The sequence below is a fragment of the Hippocampus comes genome, unplaced genomic scaffold, assembly GCF_001891065.2.
Source record: "Hippocampus comes isolate QL1 unplaced genomic scaffold, H_comes_QL1_v1.1 scaffold1985, whole genome shotgun sequence".
In the NCBI taxonomy this organism is placed as follows: Eukaryota; Metazoa; Chordata; class Actinopteri; order Syngnathiformes; family Syngnathidae; genus Hippocampus; species Hippocampus comes.
In genome coordinates, this window is record NW_017806276.1 from 16047 (window position 1) to 33032 (window position 16986).

At 42.4% G+C, this 16986-nt stretch overlaps 1 long non-coding RNA gene across 1 annotated transcript; it reads left to right on the plus strand.

Annotated features, from left to right (window-relative positions):
- The first annotated feature begins 1067 nt into the window (after positions 1-1067).
- On the plus strand, positions 1068-13502 carry LOC109507944 (uncharacterized). Its single transcript, XR_002166563.1, has 3 exons — positions 1068-1097; positions 13182-13255; positions 13344-13502. It is a non-coding gene; the product is annotated as an uncharacterized LOC109507944 (long non-coding RNA).
- Positions 13503-16986: the final 3484 nt, after the last annotated feature.

Genomic DNA, 16986 nt, shown 5'->3' on the forward strand with positions numbered 1-16986 from the left:
GACTGCCACTTGGGTGACAGTGAGCCTCGGATTAAGAAAATGGATTTGGGTGCTGGTGAAGCATCGCCAAATGGTGAGAATTAAGGCAAAAAAAAAGTGAGCAGTCAGGCTCATCAAGGCGTGAGACATTCTGTGAGGCCCGAGAAGCGTCCTTTGCCGGATACTTGAAAGTTTATCTTGGATGCTGCTCCAGCTGCGGCCAGTGAAAGCAAATCTCCACTGTGCTGAATCTGCTCCATTTCGAGCCTTTACAGGTTGTCGTGGATTTATGACCTTTGCAGCGCAGGAGTTTTTTGACTATAATATACATCTATATGCATGGTTAGAACAGATATTGAATAGAAAAAAATTAAGAATTGGCCCCATTGAGTCATTTGTCAAATGCTTTGAGTCATTTTGCACAACTTTCCAACATAACGGCCAATGTTTAACGCAGTCAAAGAGCCCATTGGGTGAATTCCACGCAATGAGGCAAACCGCTCGTTTTTGGATAGGTCAGTTCCACGCCCTCCATTTTCCTTGGCTTTCAGTTCCAAGTTGAGTGCCCTCGGTCGAGTTTCAGTTGCGCGCGGGCTTGCGTGCGCACACGTGCGCGTGCGTGTGTCGCTACACAAGAAGCCGCTGCTACTTCATCTCAAACTGATTGCTGGGGCTTTGTTGCAGTGACGAAGGGGTGACAGTGGCTGTCGTGGGGTTGTCAGACGGCTCAGCCTGCAGCATATCAAACTGCGTTTCACAGCGCGGCTTTTGACATGCTCACTCGGCCATTAAAGACAAATCACTGTCAGCGCTACATTGCGTCTGACAATCAGTCATCGGAGGGAGGAGCGTCATCGATGCCCTTGAAGCCAAGGTTATTGTATGAACTCAAGGTTATTGTGAATCGGATACAGGTCATTTCAGATACACATTGTATTGTATAAATATTAAGTCCATCTTCTTTTCCGGTGTGAAAGGCATCCGGGTGTGGCCTCCTTGATATGCCAGATACGTCATCTCACAAAGCCACCTGCAGCAGAGTCAACTGAAACGAGGGACTCGAGGTCCAGCTTGGGAAGAAAAGTGTGCACCTGGAGGTCGACTCCTATCCCATAGAGGTGGGTTGTTTTGTTTTTTTTTTCAATATTTCCTGTGCCACACCCAAGAGTTCTTCAAATTGCGAATGCTCCAGATTGCCTGTCAGATTGTGACATTTTTTTCTTACTGAACTCCCTCAACCTGGATTTGCACCAGAGTACTTTGGTGCATGAAACTGCGGTACTTGTTGGTTAGTTTTGAGCAGCCGCAAAGTTTTTCATATGCTCATTTCAATGAAGTTGTTCAAAGTCATTGTTCATGTATGCCGTTGTAAGCTGTGGACGCAGAGAGAGACAAATTCATTTCTGAAATGGAAAAAAAAAAATCGCAAAGCTTTGGTATGCATTGGCTAATCAGCAATTCCCTAAACTATGCGACTCCAGGTTTGACAGTAATTACAGGTAGCAGATAAACAAAAGTGTGATAAATCAAGGTTGCATTGTTAGTGAGGCATTTCTATCATGAGAGCGGGGGTGAAAAATGAACCAGAGTTCAATTAAATTATGTGATCAAAATTGTGCTTGGACATCAGTAGGAATTTGTTTGCCTTGGGAAGCTTTTTTTAATTAGATTTCTCCAGCGTGAAGGAGAGACGACTCCCCGTCCTAATGAATGGCAAAGCTGTGATCCGTAGTTACTTGGAGATGGCCTAACATTTGCAGCTGATGTGGTTCACAGCTCTCAGAGCTCAGAGAGCCGGCACGGCTTGATTAGCTTGAGGTGAATTTGTCGAGAGAATAAATGAAGAGTGCTAAACTCGAAATAAATGAATAAAACAAATAGATACGCTGAAAAAAAAAACATCTTTCTTTTTTGGTTCAGAGGAGCGCGGCCTTGGCTCTTGTGGAGTACTTTTTTTTGGGGAATCCTTTTGGTGATTCTAAAGACCAAGGTTCCCCGTGGAATCAATGTGTACGATTAAAAGTGGAAGCAATTTTAATTAGAGTGGATGAACGTTCTGACAATTCCGGTTGTTGATGGGGTTTGAATGCGTGAAGGGCAATCCGTGCTCGACTTGATAAGGTTTGTTAAACTAGATGCTAATGTACTCCTTGTTGTCTTTGCACTCAAAATACCGCATTAACTATTTTATCGGCTAACAAGAGACACAGGGGAATACTTTTAAATTAGCATATAGACGCAGATTATTTTCAAATTCATTTGGTGTTAAAATTCACTCTCATGTCAAAGCAAATGCGGGACTTTGAAAATTTGGTTCCGCTTTACGAATCATGACTCCAAGTTTGGGAGAGTTTGCAGGACTTCAAACAAAACAATCACCTTTCCGTAACACCTTCAACAGTTTTACACTAAAGGAGAAGCGGCGCAATGAAGGTCACGCATAAATCCAAAATATTGCATACAAGGCTGATGTAAGAGGCTGAAACAACCCTGAAATGAATCCCTTCAAATACTGAGGCGTGAGATTGAGCCGTGCTCTGTCTACAATGGAACATTAAAGTTAAAACGTGCCACCGCACGCAAGAGCCTTCCTGCTCATAAAAAAAATCAAGTGGAGCTTTCCGAACAGTCCCGGCTTTCACAGCGGGTTACGCATATGTGGGCGGCGAGGGGCCTTTGAAATCCCTGCGTTTACTGTTTCAATTTAGGAACCGTACTGTGGACCGTCGGCGATAATGAAGACAAACATTATCTTGTATCGTTAAAAACTGAAGAAAGTGAATCATGAGGAAGGAACTAAAGCGCTCCGTCGCTTATATCACAAGACTTACAAAAGTTAATTCCGGGGTCAACAAGCAGCTGGTGGAGAAAGAATGATGACCTAAGGTGACTGAGAAGGGGGCTGCTGGAACACAGAAGAAAAGAGACTCGCCTTAATCCCCTGAACTTCTTCCTGAAGGCAGTCCTTTTTTTTTTTACGGATTTATCCTTTTCCTGGGGAGGGGATATTATCAGCTGATGCTTTCTTCTCACCCTATCCCCTTTTCCTCTCCCCTCTCTGCGATGCATCTGCCAGGTGTGATAAGGCAGACAAACTTTTACCTTTTACAGGGCTATTAAAACCATTTTCCCCCTGCAGTTTTGAAATGATTATCGCCTTAGGCCCACAGTTCCAGGTGAGCTGATAGCTCACCTCCATCTGCCCATATCTTTGTGACTCTTTGAGGTTCTAGTCCGGCTGGGTGGTTGAAGATTATATGCATTTACTAAACAGCTTGAAAACGGTAGTGGGGATGGGGGGCAGCAAGGGATGGGGGATGTGGAGAAGAAAAAAAAAGCAAGGGAAGAATGGAAAAGCGCTGGGCATCCACAATGCTGCGGTGGATGATAAGGGAGACAGTGACAGCTCTTCCGCTTACTGTCTGAGGCTTGGATTGACTTAATGTGGGACACATTGTCAGCTAAAGGCCAACTGAATTCGTTCTTTTTAGCTTTTCTTGAGCCTTTTTTTTTCCTGTACGTTTTGCATCGGTATAAAATATCCATTTTTTGAATCCAAACACTTTTGCGGGCTTGGAGCAGAAAAGCCATGTTCAAACCTGAAAGGGTGAACCGTGAATAGACTTGCAACCAAAAGACAAGATAAAAAAAACACACACCCAAAAAAATCCTTTGAATTATGTGAAGAAATCACCGCAAGACTTTTTGCTGTCCATACCAATTAGGTCATGTTTTGTTTCGGCATGATTGTTTGCCTGTTAGTATTTCTCCACAAAAAAAAAATGAATTGACTGTAATTCATGAGATGACTACAGAACCCAGTGGGCACCTGATGTACGTTGATGTATACAGTGTGTGACATGATTGTCAGCGTTATTCTAACCTTTACAGAAATGACTTTCTGGATTATTTTGATAGGCTGAAATGGGCTAGCGGTTATAGAAGCAAAAGTCGCTTTGACCGAAATAACGGCCTGGATAGTCTTTCAGACTGGTGTGGACAGAGACTTTATTTAACCGGTTTAAGTAAGTGTGTACGTGTGGACGTGGTCTGAGGGCAACGATATAAGAGCCGTCAAGACAAAATATTTTGTAGTAAAACTGAAAGCTGAAGAGCTCATTAAATGTGAAACGAGTTAAACCGTCTTCTGCAACTTTCTTACAGAACAATCCGACCGCTCCAGTTGTCAAGTGAAAGATATACATTAACATTTCATTTAATTGCTCGTGGGGAATTCTCTCTCACGTTGACCTCTGCTACTCTACTACAGCATAATTGCAAAGGCCGTGTCAGCCAGATACATACTGGAAGGTCAGTGACCTCGCAATCAGCAGAAAGAATTAAACAGATGATAAAGCAGGGTTTACAACATTCTAATGATGAATGATCAGCCCACGGAGCCTGCAAATTAATTTTTAATGTAAACCTTTACGACAAGTCTTGTGGGAAGAAGTGAGCATGTGGTTAATAAGACCAAGTGGGAGGCATAAAGGTTCCTAGAAAAAAAGAAGGGGAAAAAAAAACATCTGTTACAAATGCTAAGAGTTCAAGCTAGTGAGAATCACAGGTAAATTTTTTGTACTTCACGATAAATGCAAAAGGACTTGTTTCTTTGACATTTGAGATGCAAATCGTTGCTTTTTTTTTCACCGTTAATGTACTGTCACAGGTCCTCTGATGATATGGAGTACTTGCAATCAAAATACTCTAAATGATATAAGAATAGGGGGGTAAAAAAATGAGACGGTGCTCTGTGTAGGAGCGGTGAAAAAATATTTGCTGCTCAGAATGGTGAGTGCTGTTTTAGTCCGACCTTGCAGCAGTCTCCTCTTTGTTATTCTCGACAACAACATCGCAAAGCACCTTTGACTCCAGAAGCTTCCTTAACGAAAGCATGTTGCCAGAAGTCACTGCGACAACTTGGGCACCTCGTCAAGGGTCTGCACCCGTGCCTTGCGATGCAGTGTTTAATGAGGTATATTTAGGTTCCGTTCTAAAGTCATCTCGGTCCCTTGTCGCTGGCTCCAAACACCTCTGGAAGATTCATTTAAGCACCTACTGGCTTTGACAAGGAATTCAAAACAAAACAAAACAATCATTTAGAACATTTGGCAATGGAGATTGTTCCACCTTATTAATAAAATATTTGGAAACCATTTACTGTTCATTGATTTCCCTCATCGTCAAACACGAAGACTGATGAACGTCTTATTTATAGGTACGCCCTTAACTTGTCCGGCAGGGCACATAAAGACGAATGCTATTCATCCTTCACCCTGTCGCTGCTTCAAAGCTATTTCCTATTTCATTTAGTTGCCCTTCGCATTGCCAGAGACAGCTCCCGCCTCCGTGTCAAATAACTCCCTTCCTTCCTTTCTTATAATATGACATTATTGGCAAATGCATCTCGACCCTGACTGTGAATGCCTCGAATGCATGAAGTCCATCAACAATTAAACGCCAGCGTGACAGAGAATGGCTGGGGCGCCGGGAGCCGACGTTTGCGTTGATACAATTATTTCATTTTGAGGAACAGACGCAATTGGATTAGGAGCACGGCCCTCATGAAAATGGGGGGAATCAATGGTACGGCCTAATGTTTGGCTCTCGATCCGTTTTCCAGAGAAACTTTGTGGATATCACTTTAGACACAAGATTAAAATCTAGCGAATTAACGTTAATGCAGAGAATATATATATATATATATATATATATTTATATATATATATATATATATGTATATGTGTGTAATATGATATTTTTTGTGAGCTATCAAGAAAAATGACTTCCAAGAAAAATAATGTAAAAACTTTGTCGTCATGAATGCAACCTATAACCTGTATACATAACAGCATTCTTTTTTGGATAGAAGTTGATCAGTATTTGACCCACCTCCCCTTGCTCTTTACAAAAAGCTCCAAATCTATCAGATTGTGTGAACGTCCACAGATGTTGAACTGTTCATAATTCATCTCATGTTGTCAGAAAAAAATGGGTCATCGAGTATAATGACAAAATTAGATGATAAATTAGCATGGCAAGAAGAGCAACAACATCAGTCAGAGACGTTCGTGCACCTTAGCCTACCACTAAAACTACTCGTAGCATCTCACAATGTTTATGATGTTCTTTACTCTGCCCTCATCTGAGCCTGAATCAATTCGAAGAAGGATATCTTGAGCTTTTGCGGCGACGTCGTCAAACTGACCACGCTTGAGATGACCCGTGCTAAAATCTCCAATTACATGGCGGCAGTCGTCATAGCTTGGCTGCGCTTTTAACTGAATGTGTGTCAACAAGTCTCGGTCATCACTTATTGATAGTGTTTACTCTGGCTCTTCCCCAAACGAGAAAAGGAGAAAGAGAAACTGGAGGGAGGGTGCGGGTTGATTCAGAGGCCCGAGCCTCTACAGGGACCTTGTAACAAACCATGATTTTACATATTTATAGAGTCAGAGGTGTCAGTACGCTGTCGTGTCGCCCCAGAGCTTGAGTCAAGCTACGGTCATTTGTCAGTTGCATCTGCTGTTAGGTCATGTACGCTGTGTTGCCATCAACTTGTCCTTTTTCACACTCAGCCTTACTGAATGCGTGACGGTTGAACAAATGCATCCCGTTTAGCTAAAAAGCATATTTATGACGCCAGATCCAATGCAGCTGTGCTATCAAATTTGGGTTACCATCCCAGAGTCATCAATCACACATGCGCACATGGTTAATAATTCCTTGTGATACCGCAGTCTGATGCCCATAATGGAGATTTCCCTAGGATAAAAAAACAACAACAACAACAAAGACATTTGCAATGAAGGGCACGTTCCAAAAATACAAGACAAATCTTCAAGGAGCATCCATTCAGTATAGTGCTTAATATTAAACAATGGCTGATTTCTTTCAATATTTCAAAAGCTTTTGGAATATGTCTCCAAAAGAACGGAATACCACCCGGAATGAATGGGTTGCTTACTTTTCATACAATTTCAAAGATTCTTTACTTTGATGGGCAACTGGTGGACTTTTGCATTCTTTTGATTTCATTCAATCAATGAAATCTATTAGATTAGTTCCCATTTCATGGTATGTCCTGTTTTATTTTTTTCCCCCCCGTGTTTTTGCCTCTTGTTTTGTTTGGTTGCAATTTTGATTACATTTTTTCACAAATACTTTTTGGAGATGACGACTGGCCCCCCCGTGTTTTTGCCTCGTTTTGTTTGGTTGCAATTTTGATTATATTTTTTCACAAATACTTTTTGGAGATGACGACTGGTCCTCTGTTCTGGTCCTTGTGTTCAACCTTTAGCCACCATCATCACAACTCCAACAATTGAAGGGTTGTTTTGATGTGTCGTTTTTTTCGGTTTGTGTGCTTATGGATGTTCTTCCCAGACTTAAAGCCAAATAATTGTTTTTCCAATTACCCTGATGTCCACACCCTGGACTGCACGCTGCTAATAGGTGTTTGAAATGAAAAAGGCATGCTGGTTCATGTTCACCTACAATCTATTGCCAGCTGCCGTTGCCGTGGTGAGACAGCTCCCGCTGCGAGAAAAAGCATGATGCATTATCAGTTCAGCTAGCTTTCAGAGACATCGGCAACACACAAAGCTCAATGGTTTCCCATTAGAGCACTGGTGGCTGTGGCAGAGTCTCGTTGGGGGGGGCGGGGGGGGGCTCATGCCAATTAAACGACTGAGAAAAATAGCGCGGCCCCCGGGCTTAGTCTTGCACAATAACATTTGCATCAAGGGAAAGCGTCTGTTTTGCAACGTTCAATTTATTTTGACTGTTACTTCTCTCATTTGCCACACTGTTAATTTCCTTGTGAGCAAGACAACTGGTCAAAATAATAAAAAAGGTTCTGATTCTGATTTAAATACAGAAAAGTGAAAGTCGCTGTATTTTACAGTTGGGAATAGCCATCCATCCATTCCATCCATCCATTACCCGAGCCGCTTATCCTCATGAGTGTCACGGGCGGGCGTGCTGGAGTTTTGGTTCAGGGAAAATTATTTGCAAGTAAACAATCGTGATTTAAACTGACTGCACTATTGAATGCTAAAGTATCTATGTACGTTATGCATTAGAATTCAAATGCATTACAACAGTAGGACCTAAAATTAGCATTTTGATTATATTCGAGGTTGTAATAAGAATAGTGTCTCTCTCAACGTCGTCACCTCCTGGGGCACCCCGGTGGTCTAAAATAACTTGCATAATGGTCTCGATACCTGTCGTGTTATGCTCGCATGAGTTTTGCTAACCTTTCTGTTCAAAGTGATGCTCACTGTTATGCAAAATTGCGCAACATGCTAAAATTTTCCATGTCCATATTGCAATGTTGTAATTGTTGTTCATTTAAAAAATGGAAATGTAAGCTAAACTTTTATCTTGTGGGCTCATATTTCTATCTGCGACTCTCACTGCACAGCATATGGTGGACACGTGGGAGAAGCGCACAAAAGTTCTCCTGGCTTTGTTCTACAAACCTTATGAGTAATGAATGACCAAAGACTTTTTCATTCGGATTCGATCAAATCAGTCGTATTGCCCACAGGGTCTGCCGCATCTCCAGATTTATGGAATTATCGTGGTTTGGCGCCAACCTCGTTGCGGTTTGGTCCTTGTCGCGAGCGAATCACCTGAAGGTGACATCATCCTGCTGCAAGCTGCCTGGCTGATTACAGAGGCTCACCTAATGATGAGCGCCCATCTTGTGGTGCGCTGAAAAAAATGATGAGCACCCGGCTTTGCTTTCCAAGGCAATCAAGCTGACAGCCGTCGTGGTGACTGCTGGAACTGCAAAGCTTGTTTAGAGATTCACCCCCTCCCATCATCATTTTTTAAAAATCACAACAAAGGCTCAAGTTAAGCTCTTTATTCCTGAGGAGGCACACTTGGAAATCTCTGGCGGTTGTCATCGCCACATTTCGAGATCTGCAATCAGTTCATTTTATCCTCTATAATGCTTCCCTCACTTTGGCTTATATTTGCGTTCTCTGCAGTCAGTCATATGCTTAATATTCACATCTCACATTTAATATCATCATAAATGGATATTCCGATTATAGGAATTATTCAACTTTTTTCCCCCTTCAGAGAAACTTTTGAATGATTCTGTCCAAGATTTGAGTTAATCAAATGCAAAATTGTTTTATAGTGATTGGCTTTGTTATATTTGAAACTGGATTTCCTTCCAAGCCAGCGGGACGGACGAATGTGAGGGGAATAAATTTCAAAACCGAAATCTGTGTGGTTGGACGAAAAATGGGATAAAGATGATCATTATAAAATACAAACGCCTTGAATATCATGCTTCGTGCAGTGTTTCACTTCAAGACCCCATTTACTTATTGTTTAATTCAGCAGCATAAAATGAGCTGCACAACATGGTCCCCTGCAACATGATTATAATATTGACAATTAGCTGTGGCCAGGAAACAGGGATGGATATCATTTAGGTGGCACTTCATTATGAGAATGACTTATCAGCCGGCCTGTTGGGAGCAATTCCTTTGGCTTTTTTTTTTCTTCTTCTTCTTTCGCTCGAGGGAATGACGGGAGAAGATGAAAGTGCCAACATGCAGCCAAATAGCAAGAGACTGCTGCTATGCTAAAAAGTCAATAAAAGCAACAGCATGGAAGGGAAAAGTGATTAGCAGTAAAACTAATAGATTGTGGAATATTGTGCTGAAATGCCGCCTCAATTGCTTCCTTTTCAGTTGGAGATTAGACGTTTTAAGTGTATCGCTAATGTAATTTGGAATAAAACCCAAGTTAATTTCGAATGCTTTTTAAGGTCCCCTACAACGATGCCTGTTGTTATCGGTTGTAAATCTTAGGACTGTGCTGTATTGATGTTTTTTTTTTTCAGGAAGTCCCGTGTGGATATAATGTAAGATGTTTTATAAGCCGCACCAATATCAAAATGGATCTTCTTCTTCCGGCATGTTACGTATCCTCAATGAAACGCTGATCTTATCCGAGTCCACTCGCCAAATGCAGATCTCATTCAATCACCGCGTGATCTCCTCCTTTCTCCTTATCTCCCGGAGCTTTTCTTTTTGTGACGCGCACGGGAGTCGATGGTTCACTGCGCATAGCGATAACAGAGGGAGGAAAAAAAAAACGAAATGGAAGGAGACGACTTTACCTTTAATTCAGTATGCCAGCGTGAGGGCAATCCAATTGATGTCTTGGCTGAGACTGCGGAAACGGCGGGCATATGGGACGCCCTCCTCTGCAAATGAAATATTCAAAGAGATCTTACATAATTCATTTTTAGATCCTCTGTTTTTGGTAGAGCCCGCCTCAAAGTGTCACTGGCCCTTTTAATTTGACAAGTCTGTGAAGCTGGCGCGCAAAATCTTGACTGCTTGGCTTCTCAACTTTCTCGCGGGACGGGTTGATACTGGGATGATAATGAGGCACTCCTTTCAAAAGAATAGATGAATTAATAACCAGTCATCTGTCTGGAAGGAGGAGTTCAAAGGGCATCATAAGCCCCTCCCTCACGTGGCCCTCCATCTCAACGAGAGTAAGAACGATTCTTTCCCGTCATACACATCGGTTAATAAATAAACGTGTATGCTTTTGAAGTTAGAATACAAATAGTAAACAACCCTGACGACTTGAGGTCAAATATAAGTTCAGCTGATTCAAAAGTAGAAAATATGTGTACCGAGGCCAGTTGAAACTGTCGCTTTCTGGCCAATCAACATTAAGTCAGTTGGCTCTAGACTGAAAAGAAAGTGATGAGAATTTGTTCTGATTTGGAAACCATTTTGCCAAAACGGCGCAATGTAAATAACAATTGGAAATAAAAATGTATTACTCGGACAAAGCTGCCAATGGCAATGAAAGAAATGTTCTCATTTTATCAGGAACGTCTACACCGGTCTCATTTCATGATGAATCAGTCGCACTTGTTATTGTTTCCCATCCATTTAGATTGGACCCCGGTGGACCTCTGTCACATGTCACATCCTCCAATAATCTTAACAATGGCCACTCTTACTTACTGCGAATGCAAATTGATGCGTCGAATAAAAGAGGTGCTTTTTATTTCTGGAGCAGCTCTCTGCTTTTTCAGAGTAAATTTCCTCCTGATGTGTATAGCGTACCGTTATTTGTTCCTCAGTGGTTTGCCAGTGAGCCCCATTGTCCTACTCAAGTCAATCCATGCACCGGAGCTCTCCGGATTGTGTTGGCCACAATCGTGATAATGATGTTTTGCAGATTTGCTATTCCCTTTGATTATCTTTTGACTAGCTCGAGTGTGCTAGTTATCATTTTCATTCCAAACATGCTTTCTCTTCTTTGTGCGCAACCCCCCCTGTTAATCCGCACCACTCCCACACACACACACACACGGCCATGTTTTCTAGGTCACATTGCAATAAATCACTTGGAACTGGAGCACATATATTTTCAATTCACCAGACTTTTCGATCATTCATCTCCTTCATGGACCATCTCAAAACACACGCACACACACACACACACACCAACACACACACACACACACACACACACACCAAAATTACACCCCGTGTTTGTTAGCCAACACCCACCTGGAACCAGTTTTCTTCTCAAGTGGTCCAAAATGAAATGGTCAGGGCCAAAGAGTATGTATGAGAAAAATGTGCGGTTCATGTTGCAGCCAACTCATTTGGACCACCAGTATTTATTCCAGCACCCCAAGACAGCTGGGTCTCTTGCAGCCGGATACGAGAAGCCATTAGCAAATTATTTAACCCTTCCATTCCCTTAGGATATGTATCCTCACTAGGCCACTTTCCAATCAGTTCAGGTACAGCTCGGTCCAATCTCTCCATGACTCAATTCAGTTTGCGATCTGGCGATAGACGTTTCAACCACAGAAATGTGTGTGAGCAAATGAATTCAACAAAGAGAAATGAGAATACACAAAAGGCACCTTGCATTACGGATAATCATTGAACAGCCTCCAATATCTGGTATGATGCCACTGCACTCGATGTACCTTCACATGACATAGAGACACACTTCAGGTGACACTTCAGATATGGCTGACGACGGTCATAGCACATGGAGCAAGACACATGTCTCAACACCAGGCAGTGAAGAGAAGTAAACCAAAACTGATAAGTTACCTTGTTGGCGTGTGCTGACTCTTTGATTTACCTGAGGGTCATCCTCACATTATTCCACTGGCCACTGGTGGCAATTATTTTAATTGTCTTCTGATCCCCACACCTCTAAAAGATCCTATTTGTTTTCATCTTGTTGTAATTATTCTTGTGGTTATTATAGCAATGATAAGTGTGTATCTGGCAAGGATTTTTTAAACATCATTTCATTCCCGAGCCACCGAATTACACTTGACAATTCGTGTCTGGATCAGTGCTTTTTGTGCATGCAAATTAACCAACGCAAATAGTGCATCAGCAGCTTCACCAAGCAGAAGTATTTGCGCCATATCAGAATCGAGCTGACGCTACCATCCGACAAAAACTCAATGCAGCTCCGCCGACCTTTTATCTTTAACATAATGTTCCAGCCCTTGTAGTTTTGCTTTGAATGTGACAAATCCATGCCCCTATTAGATCAGCCGTGGGTGAGAAATTATGTGTTGGCACTGTCGTGGCAGTTTACTTTCACACTCTATGTATGTGCCGGCCCTCTCGATCATCAACTATTTCCGTACGAGCAATTACGATGTTATTTCCCCCTAACGTTTCCAATTTAAAGTCAATTTATTCAATTGATTGGTCATTTTTTAAGCTTGGGTTTGGCGGGGGGAGCCTTCTTACTTATTTAGCTACTTTACCACTATACACTTGCACTCAGCAAAAACAATGTGCTGAAAATAAACCGCCGACGGGAAGCCTGATGGCGTTCTTCACAGTCAGCCTTCATTCAGTGCATCCAAAATGCATAGATTCACTCTCGGTCACATTCATCTTGCGTTCCTATTGTTCGCATATTGTGTGGCGCGGTGAATGGATGTTGTTGATACTGCTGAATTCATATTCACCACCATGCTTGAGTAGCTAGTGGCTGTAATTAAAATGGGTGTTGAATTACATGTTGGATTGAAGCTCAGTAATTACTTGGACTGTTTAATTCGGTCTTTGAGGACGGCTCCGTGTTCGTATGACAAGACAAATGCAGCGGTAACTGAAATACTCCTCTCCCTCTGCCTTTGTTTGAAATATCCACAGCTCCATGTCGACGCCTGCTATTGAAACCAAGGGACCGCCACACATCGGGGACAGAACAAAAACATTTCGATGCGGTGCGTGACAGATATCGTTTTGACAGCCCTGACAACGCTTCTGAATTTGTGACTATGTAACCTGTCCTAACGATATTTTCTTTGCGAGGTTCTTAAAAGCCCGTGGCAGGCCGGCACTTTGTTAAAACGTGAGCAAAAAGGCCGCTGACAAGGCCTACCGGGAACAAAGAGGTTTGAAAAGATGTCCCAATGATCTCAAGTCTTCGGCGGTGCAACATTGTTCCACCAAGTTGAACGAAAGGGCACACTGGTAGGTTTTTTTTTTTTTTTTTTGCATATTATCTTACACACATGGGTGAATATTCTCGGGTGCATTCCTTTTTTGGGTCAGTTTTCCATATTGTAACAGAGGAAGCAAATGTGTGGGAACGTGAACATTTGGCTTGGACTGTAAACAATCAGAAATGTTATCTTGAACAGCAAGGTTTCCCCCAATTCACTGCCGCCATCATTGTTATAATTACTTTGCGTATATCTTGCATGGGCACGTCAAATGCGAACGCTATGTGTCGTTAAGATGTTGAGCAACAAATCCACACCTCGGCAGTAAAGGAGCTTGTCATCTGTCCAGCATCTCTCCAGTAACCATTCCAAGCACCAGGGTCATTGTTTGCAATCCATGGCAGATCTTTTTTGTTGTCGGGTCATGATCCCTGCTTCCAAGTTAGGTTGTTACAGATGAGCCAGCGCTGGTCCGCTAACTGCAATTAAGCGCAGATGTATATCTGCCCTGTGGCAGGGATAGACGTCAAATATGCTCAAACTGCACAAACTCAACCTGAGCTGGACTCAGAACTCCTGACTGTACTCACTGAGCCACGCCTCTTAAAGGCTTGCATTGTTATGCTACAGTGCAATGTGCGACTTTGATCGTAAAACAGTTAATTTCTTAACTATCATATTTTATTTTATTTTTGTCATTTTTATTTCCAGATAGTTCTCCAGAAACCACAACAAATTGAGCTCCAAAGTTTAATAAAGCAGACCAGCACTCTGTTTTGAGTCGTTTTATTGTTTTCATCCCAAAAATGCTTTGTGCTGGTTTGGGGGTACTTGGCTGAAAAAAGTATTTCACAAAATGAGGTTGAGAACTGCTGACAGAGAGGACGCACACACGAATCAGTGGGTGGCTTGCAGCCCAGACATATGCCACTTTCGTGACTTTGCTCTCATGCCAGTGCTTTTTTTTGTTGCACTTCATCCTTCGCTTTTCTCTGCGAGTGGCTTAGAACAGGGATAATTAGTGACGGTGATCAATTTCAGTGGACCCCATCCCAAGAGGCCAGTGGAGAAGTCTTACTCAACGACGACAGCCTTCCACCGTCTGTAAATGAGCTGTTTTTTCATACGCCCGTCAACAGGCGGTTGGGTGATTTCACTATGTTCTGCTTAGTCTTTGGAACATTTCTCGATAATTACTCTGTTGCTGCATATGTGTGCAAATTAAGATATCATGTCCAATTAACGCTCACAAAAGGCAGACACCTTATAGCGGGTAGTGGAGTCTGCTCACTGAGCAAGTGTGCGTCGCTTGCGGTTGAAATTTCAGGGATGCTTCGTGGTTTTCAGGGATTAAGAAAATGTTTGGTGTAATCACCTGGGTAAGGGCCCGACCATTTCACAAATTAATTTGGCAGAAGGTAAACTTAGGCTCCTCCCTTAAAAACAGAATAGTGGTAAGCAATAACTGCAGTGACTAATTACAAGTCAGCTTGACAGTGCTGACCTTTGACAAAATGGTATAGTCTCAAATAAATGAAAGCACAGTTAATTAGCAGACACCAACACAAATGATAAGAAGTCATAATTTCATATTTACTTGGCTTTAGGTCGCTGACATTTCTGTAATGTTTCTGTCTTAGCTACGAGCTGCGTCTCTTTTCGGTCTTTCACTCTTGATGGCATCATTGAGAAGTGCGAAGGCCATTTGTGGTACAAAAATGTCCGTTTCTCTCGTTCTCTTGATGAAGACCTTCGACATAAAAACGGGAAAGCCATCTGGCGACGTGGTTTATGTAAATGTCAGTGAAAGGAAAATGTCAGGTTACTGCGATGGTGGCTCCGGGCTTTGTTTTGATTAGTGTAATTAATTCTAACCTCCTGTCATTTTAATTTCTTTTTTTTTTTTAAGTTGTTGCTTTTCCTCTGGGCTTTCACATCGGCCCCGAATCAGCCTTGATTTCCTGAACGACTCATTAATCACATAAGGACTTGGACTTATGTGCATTATAGCATGTCCAGGTTGGGATACACAACATAATCGTGTGCTAAAACACGTTTTATCATTTGTTTATTGGATGTAGGAGTGCCCTCAGTTCATTTGGTTCTCATCATCATTCACAGAGGAGCAGCACAAAGGAGATAAATCAGTTCAATCCCATTCACACCTGGGCACCGAAACAAAAAAAAAAAAAAAAGACCGAGTGCAGCCTGGTACCACCTGACTGATGAATACACTCATGCATGTGGACACTTGGCTGGCGCACAGAGAATAACAGGGAGGGAATCTGGCACTTCATCAAGTAGACCCACTAGTGGGAAATCGTCGCGCAAGAGCGATGAGGATGATGCGTTTATCTCGCTTCCTCTGCGATGCATAACTGGCTCCGGTCGCTTCGTTCTCTGTTGCGCTGAGTCTAATCAAACATTTGCGGTGTTCGGCTCAACTCCTGGGGGGCTTTCGTGGCGAATCAATTGATTGCCAATTAAATGTATATGACTTAAGCCCCGCCATCGGCTAGCCGGTCAACAGTCTAATGTCCCCTGCCCACTTGCCCAAAGTCCGCCGGGGTTTGCTCCAGCTCACCGGCGACCGTAATGACAACAGGTCGAGAAAACAGATGTAGGGATGAATGTAAATAACCAATCTATTTTTTTCTACCAGTTCAGTATTTTTAATTTAAGCATAACGGATTTTACTTCGTGACAGTACTCTGAAAGGTGTGAAAATACTATAATTGTGGGCGGACTTTGTGCCTTGGAAATTAAAACAACAAATTTAGCAGATCATAACTCTGTCCTTTGGATCGCAAGCGTTTTCAACAGGACCAATGATTTGATGCACTGACATTCTCATTTTATCAAGTTTAGTTTTGTGTTGGCCTAAAACTGTTTTTGGAGAAACGTTTTCTTGGAGTTATGACTTTACTACTGCGTTAGCCTACCCAAGCGATAGTCTTTGGTGTGCTCCGACCTGTGTGCCAAATTGGGTCACCGGGTGTCTTTGGAATTCAACTTCGTTGTAAGTCGAGGATTTCTTCCGATGTTTATTTTTCCTGAAAATCACTTTTTACTTCACTCACTTTTTGTTAAAACCTGCCTCGCTAACCTATTCTACTTTAGTACACGATAATTGCACTCACTCCACTAAAGAGATGGCGTCATCACAATTCGCCATTGGTGTTATGTGGCCCTCTCTGAGAGGAACGCAGGCAAATCTGTTTTTGCAAAACATGTTGCAAACCATTTGAAGACGCGCATAAATGAGGCGCGTACACTCCGATCTGTAATGAGATTACAGCTGAAGGCTCATGCGAGGACATTTGTGCGAGTGAGTTAATTGGCAGCCAAAGGACCTAAAGACGAGATGCTCTGCGAGGCCTCGGAACACAACAGCACGTCATATCCAGGGCAAGACTAATTATTCCAGGCGGTCTGCCAAATTCACAATATCACGGCTTCACAAAGGCATCTGATGCACGCACTCGCTCATTGTTACATTATGTGGCAGA